Below are 19,415 nucleotides of genomic sequence, written 5' to 3' on the forward strand. Positions count from 1 at the left end.
AGGAAATCAACAACGACAAAGAATGAAGGAGAAAGCCCTACTTGTACTCATTGTCATCGGGTTGGACATGAAGACTCCAAATGTTGGAAACTACATCCTCAACTTAAACCAAAGAAGTTCCCTAAGAAGAAGGGTGAAATGAAAGCTAATGTTGTAGTCCAACAAGATTTTGGATCTGAATCCGGTGATGAAAAGAAGATTACTGCTATGCGTCTAACAAGTATTCCTTCTGAAACTATCTATAGTCTACTTGTTTTGGATCTTCGCCAAAATCTAATAGTGTGATTGAAGAAAAGAAAAGATTTAAATTGTTTCACATAAAGATCATATCCAAGCACACTAATATAGACTCATTATTCGATAGTGGATCACAAGAAAATCTAATTCATGAGGAACTAGTAAGGAAATTGGGATTCACAACTAAAAATCATCCAAAACCATACTCTTTAGGATGGTTGAAACAAAATACTAATATGCAAGTCACAAAACAGTGTTGATTAAGGTTTGTAATTACTGCTAATTTTGTTGATGAATTTGAGCTAGATGTGGTTCTTTTGGATATATGTGGAGTTATGTTGGGTAGTCTGTATCTTTATGATCGAGATGCCATATTTCATATAAAGGAGAATAATTATCACCTCTTTAAAGATGGAAATGAATGCATTATCATAGGACACATAATTAAAAAAAACTTGGATTTAATCATTGTTTGTCAAATGGAAAGGCTAATAAATTCAAGTAAAAAGTATATTGTCATGATTGTTAAAGAACAACCTAAATATAAGTATGATTCTTTTCAAGGGTGTGATTCTTAGTTGAAGGACAAATTGGTTGAAATATTTGATTCTTATACAGAATTGTTTAAAGAACCAAAATATTTACCTCAAAAACGATAAATACAACACCATATTCAACTACAATATGATGCCCCTCTCTCAAACATTGGAATGTATCATATGTCAGTCATTGAAAATGAAGAGATTAAGAAATAAATTCAGGAATTGGTTGATCAAGGATTTATTCGACCTAGTTCTTCTCCATGTGGATCACTAATCATATTAGTCCCAAAGAAAGATGAAACATGGAAATGTGTGTTGATTTTATAGCTTTAAATAAATCACCATTAAGAACATGTACCCTCTTCCTAGAATCAGTGATTTTCTTGATAAATTAATGAATGTTGTTTACTTTACAAAATTCGATTTAAGAAGTGGTTATCATCATATTTATATTGCAAAGAATGATATATGGAAAACTGCATTTAAGAGTACACATGGGACTTTTGAATGGTTGTTATGTCGTTTGGGTTATGCAATGCTCCAAAAACTTTAATGAGACTCGAGAATGATGTTTTTCTTCCTTTTATTCATAATATTGTCAACGTATATCTGAATGATATTCTTATTTTCAATTCAAGTTGGGAAGAACATGTAAAGCATGTTAAACAAGTTTTCGATTTGTTGCAAAAATATAAATTGTATCTCAAACTCTCTAAATGTGAATTTGGAAAAACTTCCTTAGTATATCTTTGTTACATAGTTGGAGGAGGTCAATGAAAAAAAAATCCAACTAAAATTGATGTAATTATTAGGTGGCCAAGACCTCAAAATGCGAAGTTAGAAGTTTCTTGGGTGTAGTTCAGTATTGGAGGAATCTTATTTCTCATTTCTATTTTATTGCATCACCACTTCATTCTTTAAAAGGTTTTAAAATCTCCTCCTAGTGCGAAGGAAAAAAAAAAAAATTGATACTTTAAAGCAAAAATATGTTACATCTCCAATCTTGGCTTTACCAAACCTTCAACAGCCATTTGAAATAGAAATCGATGCTAGTGGGTATGAAATGTATGCATTGTTTTTTTTCCAAAGGAAAAAAGCGGTAACCTTTTATTAAAGAATTAATGAAAAGTTACACAAGCAGATGCATTGAAGCATTCCGTAAGCTGCCACATGGGCTCGAGTGCTTTCGCACCCCACGCAACGTTAGAGGACTAACGTGCACAAAGAATAAGAAAGAGAGAGAGAGGAGAGAGAAAGAAAGGGCAAAAAAAAAAACTGAAACCGGCAGTAAGTAAAACTCACGCTTCAAGTTTTTCTCCCCTTTTTCTTTTCAACCTTGCGCCACTCTCCTTGAGTGGGCTCGATCGAAGCAATGACTAACTGTGTTTCTGCATTCTGTGGGCCTGTTTCTTTGTCTGAGTCTGAAGTATCTGAGTGGTGATGCCGTTTGATGCCTCCCATGCTTGGATCCATGCTTGTCATCTCTGCCTGATTTTGGTGAATCTTTGTGTTCTTGTTTGCTGATGTAGTAAATTTTCCGGAATCTGAGGACAAAAGTTCCTGGTTGTTTGCCGTGGGGGTGTCAGCCGCGGCATTCTCCCCAATAGGATCATCATGTTGTTCAGGTGGGGTGTTAAGCTCCCCCTCATCCTCTATTTCTTCTTCTGGATTCACTGTGCATTTCCAGCCTCTTGGTTTGTGAACTTGTTTCTTGTTCCTTCTGTTTTCTCTTTTGTTTTACGGACAGTTATTATGCAGATGTCCTGTTTGTTGACAGCCTCGACATCTGAAGGTCGTGTTTTCATAATCAAGAGGTTGTTTCCACTGAGATTTGTTATGGATCACGATTATATTGTCAGGAAGCCCTTGACTAAGATCAACCTCCACACAGATTCTGGCAAAAGTATGAATGTATCTTTCTATTCTTTCCACATCTTGCTTGATGAATGAACCTATGGCATTCCCTATTGCAGCAAAAACATTAGGAAACCAGAAATGTAATGGAAGATTGTGGAGCCTGACCCAAACCGGCATTTTGGAAACCACCATAGAGGAGGGGTAAAAACCCGGGAACCAGGGGGTCATGAAGAGACCAACAATGCCCCAGAACCATGGCCCCTCATGGAGGGAAAAATCTTTTTCCTTAACTGTGTCGAATTTTACAATAAAGAAACCCTTGGAGCACAAATGGATGTCACAATTTGGGGTCCATGTGGAGAAGATCCATTGTCTTAATGCATCTGTTTTAGGCCAAAACCCGTTGAATCTGCATATGACAGCCAATGAAGAAAGATCAGAATGAAATTTTTTTACCTCAGGCAAGTCGATTTGCAGAACAAGATTCTGTGATCTTTGCTCCACAATGTAGGGACCAGGAAGATCTGGTGTTGGTGATGGCTTGTTTTTGACTTCCCCCTTCCCTTTGACAACATCTTTAAAAGAACCAATGCCTTTAGGGCCTGGACCAAAGCTTCCTCCTCTCAGCCTTGTGCTTAGAATGATAGTTGAGTCTCGACCAATGCCATAGTGTTGTACTGTAAAATTATCCTGCAAGATTTTAACTGCATGTATCAAGCTTAGCAGATTTGATGGGATGCCTATATCTGCTTGTATTTCCTCCTTTATTTTTTTTATCAATATTCCTGTCCAGATTTGCTTGCAGATAGTTTTTCCTGACAGGGTTCTGATGAAAATTTGAATTCGATCCTGTTCTGGGTCCTTGAGGGCTAGCTTAGATTTTTTACCCCCTGAAACTACTGCTATTTGGGTCACAGAGGCGTAAAGGGGGGCAGATTCCCCAAGGCGATTTCTCCTATGCTCAAGAAGAATATCCACAGGATCTGGCGGGCTTCCATCTTTCTTCTGCCTAGATCTGGCCAGATCTGATAGTTCCACCCCAGATCTATAAAGTTTGGCCCGATCTGATGAACCGTTTCCCAGATCAGGGCTCCTGATGAGTGAAAGATGCTGGGGGCCTTGAATCTCTCGACGAGAGGGAGTCTTGAAAATGGGAGTCTTGGGACTTAATTTTTCCGCTGTCAAAATGGCTGTCTCCCAAAACTGCGCCACCGAGGACAGAGGAGCCTCAAAACATTGGATTACCAGCTCCAGCTTTCCGCCCCACAGTTGATCTTCACCCAGGACATTTAGAGACAACCGTAGTGTGATGGATCGGGTCCGCAGAGTTCCCAGAAGGGGCAGAGGGATATGCAGTCGGCTCTCTTTCCCATTGATGCATACAGGGCAACCTGTCCAAGGTAAGTCACCCCCGATGGAGGCCGTATCAATTTGAGACTGTGTGAGGGTCGGTAGATCTGAAACATAAAACCCCAGACAATGAAGAGGGGTGCCCAGAGTCGCCCTGAAGAAAACGAACCGTGCCAAGAAAGGATGGAAAACCTCAAATATCTGTTTGTTTAGATTTGAATCCTGTTGCTCCTTCCCGTTAATGGATCTGGGCCAAATCATGCGAGTGACATCGAGCGCTGTGGATCCCGCTATCAGACTCCAGTCCGATCCTGCATCAAACAAAACTGTGGGGGCGGCGGCGGCGACATATCGACCTGCTGAAACCCTAAGCTCGCAAACACCTGCCATCGCTTAAGGAAACTTTGACATACCGAAATGGATGCATTGTTATTACAAAAAGGAAAGCTTATTTGTTTTCATTTAGAAACATTTTCTAAATCAGTTGCTAACTATCCAACTTTGATAAGAAATTATACGTGTTAGTGGAAAGTGTTGAGAAATGAAAACATTATTTAATGGTCAAAGAAATTTTGATTCATACAGATCCTCGGCCACTTCAGTACCTTCAATCACAAACTAAGTTGCAACAATCTCGACATTATATATGGATGGGTTTTTTGCAGAAATTCGATTTACTAATCAAATATAAGAAAGGTACCACCAATAAAGTAGCTGATATGTTATAAAGACCTTCTTTGAATGCTTCAATTATTCTGCAAAAGAATTCTCTAGCACATGAAAGTTATATTGAAAAGCATGTTGCATATACTAATTTTAAGGATTTTTATGAATCACTAACTCGTGGTGCTCAGGTGGAAGAAGTGAATTATCATGTTCATGACATGTTATTGTACCATCTTGGGAAGTTTTTCATACCACTGGGAGAAAGAGTGCATGTAATCAAGGAAGCACATTCTTCTCATGTTTCAGGGAATTTTGGTGTACATAAGACAATGGAACAATAACAAAGGTTTTGATATCAGACTCAGATGAATGAAACAATTGCTAAGTACATCAAAGGTTGTGTCATGTGTTTAATAGGTAAACCAAACAATAGAAACATAGGTTTGTATATGCCACTTTCAGTTCCTTCTTGGCCATGGGAAGGTATATCTATGGATTTTTTAGGAGGTCTTCCAAAGTCTCCAAAAGGGCATGATTATTTTTATGTTGTGGTTGATAGATTTAGAAAAATGTGTATTCTTGTTCCATGTAAAAAGAAAGCTAGTACTGAATATACTACACAAATGTTCTTTCAAAATGTGTGGGTTCGTTTTGGGTTGCAACAAGGTCACAACCCCTCCCTTTTGTAGCGTATGTGTATGTGTGTCAAGGGAACCCACCATTTAAATTGGGGTAGCATTATGGTATCGATACATTAACCTAATCAAATAATAGTTAATGTGAATTTTTAGTTTATGGGCCATTGTCAATGGCACTCATGCTTTGGTATGGAATTTATGGTGCACTCCTTTCGTTTTGAAAACATGGAAAACTACAATATAGTTTAGTGGGATCGTTAACATGCATTTCAACCATAAAGCCTTAATAATAAACAAGGGAATTAAAATTGGTCTAGGTGAGTTCCACAAGGTCGAAGAGAGATTCACTCCATTAATGTGGATATCTAAAATATCACATATTTTTCTTTAACTTAAGTACACAAGCCACAATGTAAACTTATGGAAATTAGCCTACAATATACATGTGGACTCTTTTTATCAGCCTAATCCTTGAAAAGGGTGACGTAGGCACTTATGGTTCTGTAGGGTTACAAAAGAGATAACAACTACCTCAAACCCTAATGCACATACTAAGATGGGGGAAAATTATTAGCCTAGGGGAGTATGAAATGTAATTATCCTTGCCATCATGCCATGCTATGTTGATGAGAATGCACCCAGTGGCATACAAATGAAGTTAAAGCATGAGGGGGAAACCTTATTTCGACAATCTAGGATTTCTCCCAAACCCTAATATCGTCAACATAACAAAAGCCAAATTGAAATCCTACTCATCTACATGTAGTCCCTCTACTGATTGCGATGCATATTATGGAAACATAAGTTTCAAAATCACGGGAGACCATTCACACATGATTGAAGTGAAAACCCTTCAAAACCCTAATGCAATCATAAGGTCAATATCTAAGATAAAAAATGATGTATCGATTCAATACATAAAGCATCAGTGGGAACATAAACCAAGTTTGATAGGAAGGGTTTCCAGGAGAGTAACCAGTTGAAAACCTCATCAAAACCCTAATGTCATGGGGCGAGTAGAGGGGGACCAAAATTTTGAATATTCCCAAAATTTTGGGTGTTTTTTTAGTGGCTACAATAGGACCACTATTCTTTGAAGATTGGGAATCCAAGGGAATAATATTCCTAAAAGGACATACCTAGCAAACATTTGGATGGCATATGTGCATTAAAACATAGTGTGATGTCTCACGTATAGCCTCCCATCATTGTGATCTAATCTAGTGGAGAGATAGAGCTTGTTGGTCAAGGTCTTGTTATGTTGATAACGTTGGCTATGGTGTTGATGCTTAAATATGGCTTATCAATCCAACCCTTCTTATGAGAACATTTTAGTTTGAGAGTATCCATGTACCGGGAATACAATTATGAATACTTACCTAGTTAAGATGGAGTTTGGAGAGAGAAATTAATTTCACACTTCATAATTGTCTTATTGTATTTCATGTAAAACAAAAAGGAAAGAAGAAACTATTTCTTTACTGTTATTTATTAATAAAACATGAATTTCATGCTTATAGCTATTGTCAAAGTCAAAGTCCCATTTAGACAGTTTGTGAAAGAAAATAAAATACTTTATTTTCTTGAAGTTAAATCCTCGAGAACAAGTCAAACCTCCGATGATCAGGTCATCTGACTCAAAGAACTTGACCCTAAGCACAATACGATAAGTATATATTGTTAAGTGTGTACCTCCATTCGAAAAAAACTTAGTTTCTCTTATCTATAAATGTGTGTGAGCCCAATGAAGCTAGATATGTGAGTTTCTTAGAGGAAAATAGAAGAGAAGGGTCTAAAATTATGAGGAAGCACCAATCTGAGTTATGTAATATTTTTTATAAAGAGGAGGATATTTGAAATTATGTTTCTGGTCAAGTATGATGCCTAAGTCAGAAGACATGTTATAGTTGGAAGATTATGAAGGCTTAAATTTATTACAATTGGAAGGCTTGTAAGGTAATGGACCAAAAGGAGGGTTGACTTGGTTCTTGAGGTGGCTTTGCAGTATTCAATTTCTCACTTGATTTGATTCTATAAGAAGAGAAAAAAAATCTTGGATTTCCATTTGGATGGGTTTTACCCTAGCTTCAATCCTATATCTTATGTCTACTATTTTATGCGATCTTCATGATATATAATTTTCATAGATTTTTTTATGAAGAAACATAAAATATAGTAATAACTCATGTAACATATTCACAAGAAATTATCAAGAAGAATAAATTGAATTTAATTTGTAAACCTTCCATTTCTCCAACAAAACTAGAATAAATGACTAACGAGATCAATAATCCCACTAGGAGAGAATTAAGTAGAAGATACTATCAAAATTTGATATGGTTAAAATTATGTGCCACTTGTAGATCATATTAAGACATCGAGAAGGATCCTTAATAATATGTGGTCAGGAAAGGAAAGGACATCAGATCCCAAGGCCCTTCTACTTCTAGAGACTAGCCAAGGAATGGGAAATGCTAGAGGACGTTGACGACGTCATAATTTGGAAAAGAATTCCTCTTATGACCAAATTAATTCAAGAATGATTGTGCCTTTGGATTCCAAACATGATTAAGTACTGGAGAAAATGAAAAAAATATTTTCCACTCTCCATCTATCCTAACTGCATCTTAGAAAACCAATCATAGCTAAGTGATTGGGAAATTATTAAGTGTCTGATTAAATTATAATCTACCTTGACCTAAGGTGGAACCTTTTGTATCCAAAACTTTTGAAACTGAGTTCAAATGCCTATACACATGAAAGAGGTCTAATTTTTCAAATTGTGAGGTGGAGATGAAGATTCTTCGATTCAAGGAGAGAGAATTTGAGCACATCTCCTTCTTAGCCTTGGTAATTTTTTGAATGACTACCATTGAATCTCCAAAAACTAATAGGATGGTAGTTTGTTTTCAACAACTATTTACAAACCTTTTTGGTAAAGTGAGATACATACAATTTTTCCATCGGGACTAAATATATATGAAAATATATGGAACAATATTCTCATACATGGAGATTTGCCTCCACATTTGAAAACTCTTAATCTATAAATATGGTTTGCTACAATACCATCGACCAATACCGTGGCTTATCAATATCACATTCCCAAAAAATCATAACTTATTTCATAAGATACTTGTTCATGTGATATTTTTTTAATAAATCAATTTAATTACAAGTGAAAATTGAGCACAACTACTTTGGAGATAAATCTCAACCTTTGTTTCTGTATATTACGAAGATTATTCTACAATATGTTGTGGAGGTTAAATCACTACCATCAACATAATAATTACTGGTAATAATATTAATATTGATATAAGTACCTACATTAGTGTGAAAATTTTATTCACATATAAATTTATGAATTTATTTATCTGTAGACACTCTTTAAAAATACTAGTTTGATTCATATATTTACTCTAAATACTCACATGAGTAGGGTGACCATATAAATCAAATGGTTGATAAAGGTAGATAGGTATCGATTTACAATAAACATCAAAATATTTACTTCATAATATATCTCTTGATGTGGAAAATTTTCAAAATAGACTACGGAATGGATATATATCCATACAAAGTTTTGGACTGACACTCACCCCAACATTAGGGACAAAAAGCATAATGATATCAAAAAACGTGTTAATGAGCCTTAAATAGAAAATAATTCAAAGTAATTTTTAATGATTTAAAATTAAATTAATCAAGGTAATGGTTGAAGGATTAAAGTAATAAAGCTAAGGTATTAGGTCAAATTATTTATCGAGAGAGTCAAAAGGGAACATACAAAAATTAAGAATAAATTAAGGAGCTCAAGGAGAAATGTACGGGCTGAGAAATTAAACTATATATATATATATATATATATATATATATATATATATATATATGTACACACACACACACACATACATATACATAAGAGTATGAAATCACATACAAAAAATTAAGAATAAATTAAGGAGCTCAAGGAGAAACATACGGGCTGACAAATTAAACTATATATATATATATATATATATATATATATATATATATATATATATATATATATATATATATATGTACACACACACACATACATATACATAAGAGTATGAAATCACATACTAAGGGTGAGATGCATAAATGGTTATATCTAAGGGATGAACTCTAGATGGCTATATAGAAGGTAGGTTCCTTTCACCCACAATGTGTTGGTTAAGTCCTTGATGCTTAAGATCCATTTATTAACCATGCACAAAAATCTCAATATGAATATAAAAAACTAAACTCTTTTATTTACTTATAGCAATGGATGGTACAAAATATTTCCTATTGATTTGAGGAGAGTTACATATATGTTTAACAACTCAATGAGTTTATTATTGCCCGAGAGGTTCCCTACAATCTGTTATGGAAGAGATGTGTAGGTGTAATGTAAGAAAGATTCTGTGTCAAGATATTTTAAATATTTTATCTTAATTTATTTTTATAACATTTTTTAACTTAAATCTAAAAGAAAAAAGATATGGGGACCATATTTAAATAGTTAATAAGCATATACAACTTTAATACTTATAATATGCTTACAATATAATGAGATTCTAAGTTGTTGATATTCATTCTCATTTTACCTAATCCTAATTTATAAAAGAAAATTTAAAAAAATTATAGTTAATAAATTGGAAAAATATAAAGTATAAAACCATCGGAAAGAAAAATTAGTTTTAATAAATATAAAGTACAAAATCATTGCCTATAACTAAACCATCCATGGACTATAACATTTTTCTCAAAAGCTAATTTAACACAATTAAATCCAATGACTAAAAAAGAATGGTTTAGTAAGTTATAGAGTCAAGTGAAATTTATATATGATATGTAGTTTAATAGAAATAAAAAATATTCATAATATAAGAATATTTAATGTAGGGTAGTTAAATTTGACCATCAAAATTTACATAGTTATAAATTTATTATACAAAATATATACGTTGTACATTGAACTAATTAATGTATATATATATATATATATATATATATATATATATATGTATATGTATGTATATCGTTAACAATAATTATAGTAAATAAAATATATGAAAGTAATTCATGTGCTTTTTAGGGTGTATAATCCATTTATGTATTCAAAAGTGTATTTTAAATTACAAGAAATCTCAATCTCTAGAAATATGTCATTTCCTCTATTAGTCAGACTACATGGAATTAAATTTAAGATGATAATTAATTTATATTAATTTACAAGTTTAAATTGCAACAATTAAAAATTAATAATTTAAAAAATAATAAATAAATATTTATTAATTTTTTTCAAAAATTTCCACATAAATTATCATTACTGCATTATAATTTATATTAATTTATAAAATTAATGTTTGGCAAACAAAATACTAATACTTAAGTATATTTGATGCATGAAATAAAACTAAATTTATATTGTTTTTAAAACTAGCCTAGATCCATCTTAACTCAGGATCAAATCTCTTGAGATATAAATGACTTTTAAAGTGAAAAGAGATTTGATCCCTCTCAACCCTTGTTATATCCAGAGTTGAGATGGATCTAGGCTAGTTATAATATCTTTTATGCATATTAGCTATGAATATAAGCATATGGTTGGGTTGAGAGACATAAGACCTATAGATTGGCTCCTTTATCATTGTAAAATAAAATTCCAATTACATCTCATGAAAATTTTATATACTACATATTTATAATTGCATGGAAAATTTCTCAACCAATCTCTTAGATATTTTTTACTTGAACTTGTCATTGTTAATAAATATGCATAATGCATGTAAGTTTTTGTAATAAAAAATATTTATTATGCATATTGTGGACTGATTATGTTTGATTCTTTCCATGTAAATTTGGTTTATAAAATTTATAGTATTTGATGATATTTTAAACCACTTCATTATTCAATTTGGATTGGGAGAGTATTTCATTTAATGTTGGTCTTTCCTTGCAGATTTTTACTAGCTTACATATTTCTACATTCATGAGAAGTAGGGCTAGGTAGATGGTAGAGTTTTAACCTCTATGGAATATTCTAGATTATTCTAGTATACAACAATGAAAGTTGTATATTTATCTCCAAAGTAGTTATGCATTTCTTCCTAAACAAAATTATTAAGAATTTTTATGGTAATGTGAGACTAATCTCTTTTATACTTATAAACATTTGCAAATCATATAATGTATTAATTCTTTTTTTTTTTTACATTATAATCTATATTATTTTAATTCCTTAAAATAGAAAATAAAAATATAAAACATAAAAAATAATATACATTGTAATGTTTATATATAATGTAACGTTTATACGGCTTGAGTGGGCTCAATGGTCAAGGTTATGTGGGCCTAATGGTCAAGCCTGTATGTTACCTCCTAAGAGGTCATAGATTCAAAACCAGAGGGGGTAGAGTAAACACGGGTATATCTCAATTTGGTGTCTTCCTTGGCCATGACCTTAAGATTGGATATAGTAATAATAATAATAATTACATTAAACAAATTGGTATTTGATACTTTACTCTATAGAATTCCTTCCAATGTACCCATAACTCAGTTCTCTATTTCCAACTCTTTAATTAGGATGATATTGGTATCCCAAGAGATTCGTATTTGATCTTCCTTGTTGTGACCTTAAAATTGGATAATAACAATAATATTGGTATTTGATACTTTAATCTATAGAATTTCTTTCAATGTATCCATAACTAGGTTCTCTATTGCCAACTCTATAATTAGTATCATATTGGTATCCCAACAAATTGTTATTTGATCTTTCTTGGTCGTGACCTAAAAATTGGATAATAATAATAATAATTACATTAAAAAAATTGGCATTTGATACTTTACTCTATATAACTCCTTCCAATGTACCCATAACTGGGTTCTCTATTACCAACCCTTTAATTAGTATGATATTGGTTTCCCAACAAATTGGTATTTGATATTTTACTCTATATAATTCCTTCCAATGTACCCATAACTGGGTTCTCTATTTCCAACTCTTTAATTAGTATGATATTGTTATCCCAACAAATTGGTACTTGATATTTTACTCTATAGAATTCTTTAGAATGTACCCATAACTAGGTTCTCTATTGCCAACTCTTTAATTAGTATTTTTTTGTGGCAAGGTTTGTTCACTATTGCCAACTCCCTAATTAGTAATTTTTTATGGCAAGGTTTGTTCACTAGTAAATTATTTTAGCTATAGAGGGACTCATAAACAAGAGTGCTCTGATACCACTTGTAACATATATTCTTAATTTTATTTTAAGAAAACATATTAAAAACCTAGAGGTTTCATTTTTTATATAGTTTCCTATAGTTAGGTACCAAGTCTCCAAGGTTACCTTAATTTTTTTTCTCTAGCTAGCGAACTGAACGTCTCTTAATTGTCTGGTAAATGAAACTCTCTCTTTCAGGTCATTTCGTGTAATTTAATGGCTAGCCATAACTTTGTATTATATATAAAATAAAATAAAGAAATAAGGTAATTTTTATCTTTTACCATCTATTCTAGGCCTTTACCTGACCCACATTTTTACCAAGTTATTTACGATAAAGTAAAATGTTTAAAGCTTTATCGAGGGGTGTTACACAGTTTCCATGTTATTCTACTCATATCTATGCTCTTTACCACTTTTAGCATTTCATATATTATAAAATATATTAATAATTGAGATATGATTGAGTAGCCTCATTTGGATAGAGAAGCCAAGAGAAACTCTGAACCTTCTAATCTCTTTTTTGAGTTTCGTGTGCGCTGGTTATCTAGAGTGTCGCTCTGAGGACGATTAGATAAACTGGTTGATTCTGTGTAGTTTTGTTGGATGGAATTTTTTGACAACAATCCTCTTGTAGTTTTGTTGAGTCAACCCAACTGTTGTGTTCACAGAGCCGGTTTTGTTGTTGTACAATATGTATTTTTTCTTGACTAATGGAAAGCTCCACTCTTACTTGATCAAAAAAGAATAACCTCATTTCGAATTTCATATTATTGCATAATATGTTAATAATTGAGATTTCATATTATGGTCTAATTCACATGGTGTCCCAATTCAAATTTTGTGTTTTTATGAATAATTTGAAAGTCATTTTGTTCCTCTAAAATGAAAGGGATTTTGGAAATGTAACATCAATTAAATTAATTGAAGTACAACTTATTGATACTTGACACATTATTATTATCAACATCCTTTTGTTTGTTAGTATTTTTTGTTGAGATATTTTTGCGCTTTGTTGAGCTCTTGATGTTAATTCTTCATTTTAGTTAACAATGGGTTAAAAAAAATCAAAATCTTGGATTCCTATGTTAAAATAGAGATAATGTTTTAAATATGTTGTATTCATTATCTATATTTCAAACTTCTTATACTTACTTCTTATACTTTTCCAAGTAAATTTGTAGTACTATCCATAATGGAGAAGCTACAATTTTATATGTTTTAGGATGATATTCGTAGTAATAAATATATTCTGTTAAATTAATAGTAATCTTCGAATTTAGTAGTCTTATTTTCCACATAAGGAAAGTAAAAATGATTATATATTCATGGCCACGAAAATAAAATATATTATTATCATAGAGCGAAAAAATAGCCTCAATTTTATATATTATAATAGTTCAGCTTATAAATAAATGAGAGAACTTGTTTACTACATCTTCAAAGTTTCACAAATTAAAAATAATTATATATTATAATTAATTCAACTTATAAATAAATTAATTAGAGAACTTTCATCTTCAAACTTTTACAAATTAAAAATAATTATGTATTTATGGGAAGAGATGATGTCTCCGTAATAAGCCCAAAAAAACATAATAATATGTGAAACGAGAAGAACTCGGAGACGAATGATAAGAACACTTTTTTTAATTAACCTTCGATTGTTACATTTAATAGTGATTGGAAGAGTTGAATCTACTTGTTAGTAAGTAGGTATACAAATATTCTTGTAAGCTAGTACAATTAAGAAGTTATATTAATATTCTCGTAAATTTATTTTGATTATATAAAGTAAATGATTAGTAAATATGGATAGATATTATTATAATAAATATATAAATATTTATTTCAAAATATATTTTATATGTGTAAATTAAAAATTTATGAAAATTAAATTTTATTATTCTTATTATTAAAAAGAAATACGTAAGAGATTTTATATCAATAAAAGTTGGATTTGGGATTATAATTTTTACACAAGTTTTATGTAGCAAAATTTCTATGATCATTAATCCACCTAAAATATTTGTTACTTCTAGGGCTACAAATACTTTTTATACTAAATACATGACCATTGCAAACTCTACGAAAGGGCCCAAGTATATAGAAAAAATTATATAATAACATAGGAAAAAAAGGCAATGAAATACATCAAATACATGCGACAACCCAAGCCTCAACAATGAACAAGCCTCAACAATGAACATGACCAACAATATCATATAACCTAGCGATAGCTCCTCTTCCTTTCTCTAATGGCACTAATACGAACTCCTCCCAAATCTCGTTGCACATTTCCAATCATGGAGAACTAGAATGCAAACACTTCAACAAAACGAGAATTAACGTCCTCAGTGAACCTTTTCAATGATTATTCCATATTTGTGTAGTGCCTTAACAAATTTTCCTCGAGAAAGAGCTAAAAGGAACACCTCTACCTCTCAACCATGTCCTTCAATTTTGAAATAGATACCAAGAGTGCATGAGCCGCCTATGCTCACATTAACATTCTCTGGAGAATTTTACCAATCTAGCATCTCTAAAAGGAGACCCAAGATGGACACTTCACCCATCACGAAGGCCATAAAGCATGGGTGTTGAGGAGCCTTAAATAGAGAATAATTCAAAGTAGGCATGAAGGATTTAGTAATAAATTAATCAAGGAAATTTTTGAAAGATTGAAATAATAACGTTAAGGTATTATGTCAAAATATTGATTCAGATAGTCAAAGGGAAGGAGAAAAAATATTAATAGTAAATTAATGAACTTAAGGTACAACATACAAGGCGAAAACCTAAAAACAAACACGAACATATATATATATATATATATTGCTATAGCTGATTGATGAACTATAAATGACTATAAGTATGCATAGAAGTTATTCAAATTAGGTTCCCTTTACCCACAATGCATTTGTTAAGTCCTTGATGCTTAAGATCCATGTATTAATCATGCACGAAAATCCCAAAAATGTATATAACAAGTTGGACTCTTTTATTCACTTATAGCAAGGGATGGAAGAATAAAACTATAGGAATTTCCTATTGATTTTTGGAGAGTTACTTGGTTGTTTAATGGCTCAATGAGATTCTTATTATACTGTATTTTATGCATATTAGCTAAGGATATGAGTACATGGGTGGGTTGAGAGACCTAGGACCTATAGATTGTCTCCTCTATCCTTGTACACTAAAAATTTTCCAATTTCCTCGAATGAGTTATATATATTACATATCTATAATTATATGGAAAGTCCATCAACCAATCTCTTAGAGATTTTTTACTTGAACTTGTTATTGTTTAAAAATATGCAAAATGCATGTTAGTTTTTGTAATAAAAATTATTTATTATATATCTTGTAGAGTGGTTATATTTTTTTTGTTATGTAATTTTGATTTCAAAAATTTATAGTATTTGATGATATTTTAATCCACTTTATTGTTTAATGTCAATTAGAAGAATATTAAATTTGATTTCGGTCTTTTTTTTTGGCAGATTTTCACTCAAGCTTGACATTTATCTCCAAAGTAGTTATGCTTTGTTGCCTTAAAAACTCTCATGTAAACAAGTTCGTGGTTGGTGGTTCTTTTGCTATATGGTGTTGGTAAGCCATGATATTTGACTCATAATATTACAACAAATCCTATTTATAAATTAAAAATTTCCATAATAAAATGTAAATAAACTTTTTCATACTTATAATAAATTAATACTTACAAACATTTACCAGTCATTTAATTTAAACATATATATTAATTATCTTTTAAAATTTTTAATATATATTATTTCAATTTCTTAAAAAAAACAAAGGAGAAAATTCAAACCGGAAAAAAAAATAATATAATGTATATATATTTATTTACATTTACATTAACCTTAAGCATGGTTTATCTTAATTAGGACAATTCGTAATGTTGGACGGCTTATAAAATGAACATCATTTGCAAATATGATTCCAAAAGCATTGCCTGACAACCGCCGCGTTTTGTTTTTTTTTTTTTATATATCTTTTAAGTTTCACACACTCTTTGCACATTTTCGTATTATTCTCGTTAAACAATCGAACTTATCCGTTACATTAATAAGATAGCTATCCTTTTAAATGAACAAACTCCGAAATTACAAGTTATACTCTCCTTAAAAACTATTCCTTAGATAATAAGATAGTTATATTTTTTCAATGAACAAATTCCTTGAACAGTGGAACTTATTCGTTGCATTTATAAGTATACTTTTCCTTAAAGAGTGGAACTTATTCGTTGCATTTATAAGATAGTTATACTTTTCAATGAACAAATTCCGAAAGTATAAGTTATGAATAAAGTCAGATCGTTGAGTTAAATCTCAACCGTCGTGCCTGATTCAATGTTCCTTAGCGTCAGCTAAACAGTATATATATACATTGATCGAGTCTTGCAAGGCCACATCCTTCCATAGAACAGAGCAGAGAGTACCTACATTCTTCCTTCAGTATAAACCATTAAATATAAGTGGAGCATTTGTAGAGTTGAGTAAAAGGATGAATTCTGAAAATGGCCATGATCAATCAGAGAATCAGCTGTGCATTAAAGGGTGTGGATTTTTCGGATCCTCCGCAACGGAAAACATGTGTTCAAAGTGTTACAAAGACCATCTTATAAAAGTTAAAGGTAACTCCACGCCAACGTTAAATGCTGAGACCAGCAAGGTGGAGCCAGCCGGTGGACAAACTGACGCTGTGGAGTCTAAACCTGACGCTGCGGATTCTAAACCTGCGCGATGTGGTAGTTGCAGAAAGCGCGTTGGATTAACAGGTTTTAAGTGTCGTTGCGGAAGCACATATTGCGGTGTCCACCGATATCCGGAGGCACACGGTTGCTCATTCGACTACAAGACGCATGGACGCGAAGCTCTCGCCAAGGCTAATCCTCTTGTCCAAGCTAGCAAGATTGACAGGACATGGGGATTAAACTAAAACTTAATTATGGAGATCATCAAACACTCTTTAAAAATAAATTCTTAGAAAAATATTTACCATGAGGAAATTGAATAAAACTTAATTATGGAAATGAACAAACCTTCTTTAAAAGCAAATTCTTAGAAATTTTTACTATGGGGATCAAAAATAAAATTAATTATGGAGATGATCAAACCTTCTTTAAAAATAAATGCTTAAGAAAATTTTGATACGAGTAATGTTTGTTGTTTAATAAATTTATTTAAATATATAATGACATTAAAAAATAAAGCTGCATATCTGCAACGCAAAGAAAAGTGGAGAAGTGTCCATATGTACGGTTTGCCTTAAAAAGTCTCGCATACTAATAATAAATATTATAATTTAGAGGTTGTGTAAGTATGTTCGTTAATTAATTTCTAGATGAATAATATAAATTTCAACTTCAATTGTTTAGATATTTTAATCATTTATATTTTAAATGAATTAGCATAAATGTTAATTTCAACTATTTAGATTTAATAAAATATCAATTTTAAATTTTTAAATTTTTAAAATAAATATTTATTTGTTTTTTTATTGGTTAAGTTGTGTGAGTTATAAATGCATGTTTAATTTTTGGTTTGGAAAACGACGACAGAGAGGCATCTAAATCATCAATGGATGTGTAAAAGTCAAGGCCTCAATACTAAGAAGTCTTGTTGGAAAAGGAGTTTTGATGTCGAGTAAGGGGTCACAATATTCATATACAAACTTCATTTAGGGTATTTTTTGGACTTTTAAAATGCATATTCCATTCTTTCTAGGAAACCTCTCAATCAAATATTTTTGATTGCTTCCAATGTTGAGAAATGAATTGGAAAACTATAATATTTGAGATTATGTCAAATAAAAAAAAAAAAAAATTGATTGCTTCAAAAGTTGACAAAAGAATTGAAAAAAAAAAACTATAAATATTTGAGATTATGTCAACTACAAAATATATATATTGAAAAGTTCAAATCCTATGAAAGTATAGTAGAATCACATTATAAAGCCATTACCTATTTTGATAATTTACTAAGAATACAATCAATTAATATTTGGATTAGAGAATGTTGAATGTTTCCATGTTATTTTACTCGTATCTATGCATTTTGGAATTTCATATTTTATGAAATATATTAATAATTAGGATATGATTGAGTGACCTCATTTGGTATTTCATATTATTACATAATATGTTGATATTTCAAGTTCATTCTATGGTCTCATTGACATAGTGTATGAATTCAAAATTTGTGTTTATATGAATGATTCGAAAGTAATTTTAATGAACTACAATAAAACAAAAATGTTCTTCTAAAATGAAAGATATTTGGAGCATGTAAAATCAACTAAATTAATTTAAGTAGAACTTATTGATACTTGATACACTATTATTATCAAAATCTTCTTTTTGTGGTGTTTTGAAGACTTTTAGTTTCATTCTGTATGCATTTCAAATTTTTTACACTTTTCAGGGTAAATTTGCAGTATTGTCCATAGTGAAGAAGCTACAATATTTTATGTTTTGGCTACTTAAACTTCAATGGAAATTTAATATGATATTTTTTGTAATAAATGTATTCTTTTAAATTAGTAGTGATCATGAAATTTATTGGTCTTGTTTTAAACCTTTGCTAATTAAAACTTATTATATATTATTGCCAAAAAATGAAATATGTCCATGAATGAAGAAGTAGTTTATGTATTGGTAAAGTATGAGACAAGATTAGACTTGTGGTTGTGTCTCCCTATTTGAGAGGGAGCAAGGATCTATTCCCTAATCAAGAGGGAATGAGAATTTCCTCCCTAGTTGAGAGCTAGCGATAGCGGACATTATATTATGTTCTTCATGTGTCATGAACTAGGCTAGGGCTAACAGTGATATGTCTAGTGAAGGCCATGGAGGG

At 31.4% G+C, this 19,415-nt stretch overlaps 1 pseudogene; it reads left to right on the top strand.

Annotated features, from left to right (window-relative positions):
* The first annotated feature begins 17,064 nt into the window (after window positions 1–17,064).
* Window positions 17,065–17,499, top strand: LOC149164819 (zinc finger A20 and AN1 domain-containing stress-associated protein 1 pseudogene; annotated as a pseudogene).
* The last annotated feature ends 1,916 nt before the right edge of the window (window positions 17,500–19,415 follow it).

Source organism: Pinus tabuliformis, chromosome 5_1, assembly GCF_031772625.1.
Source record: "Pinus tabuliformis cultivar Carrire ecotype Pingquan chromosome 5_1, CPIR1, whole genome shotgun sequence".
NCBI lineage: Eukaryota > Viridiplantae > Streptophyta > Pinopsida > Pinales > Pinaceae > Pinus > Pinus tabuliformis.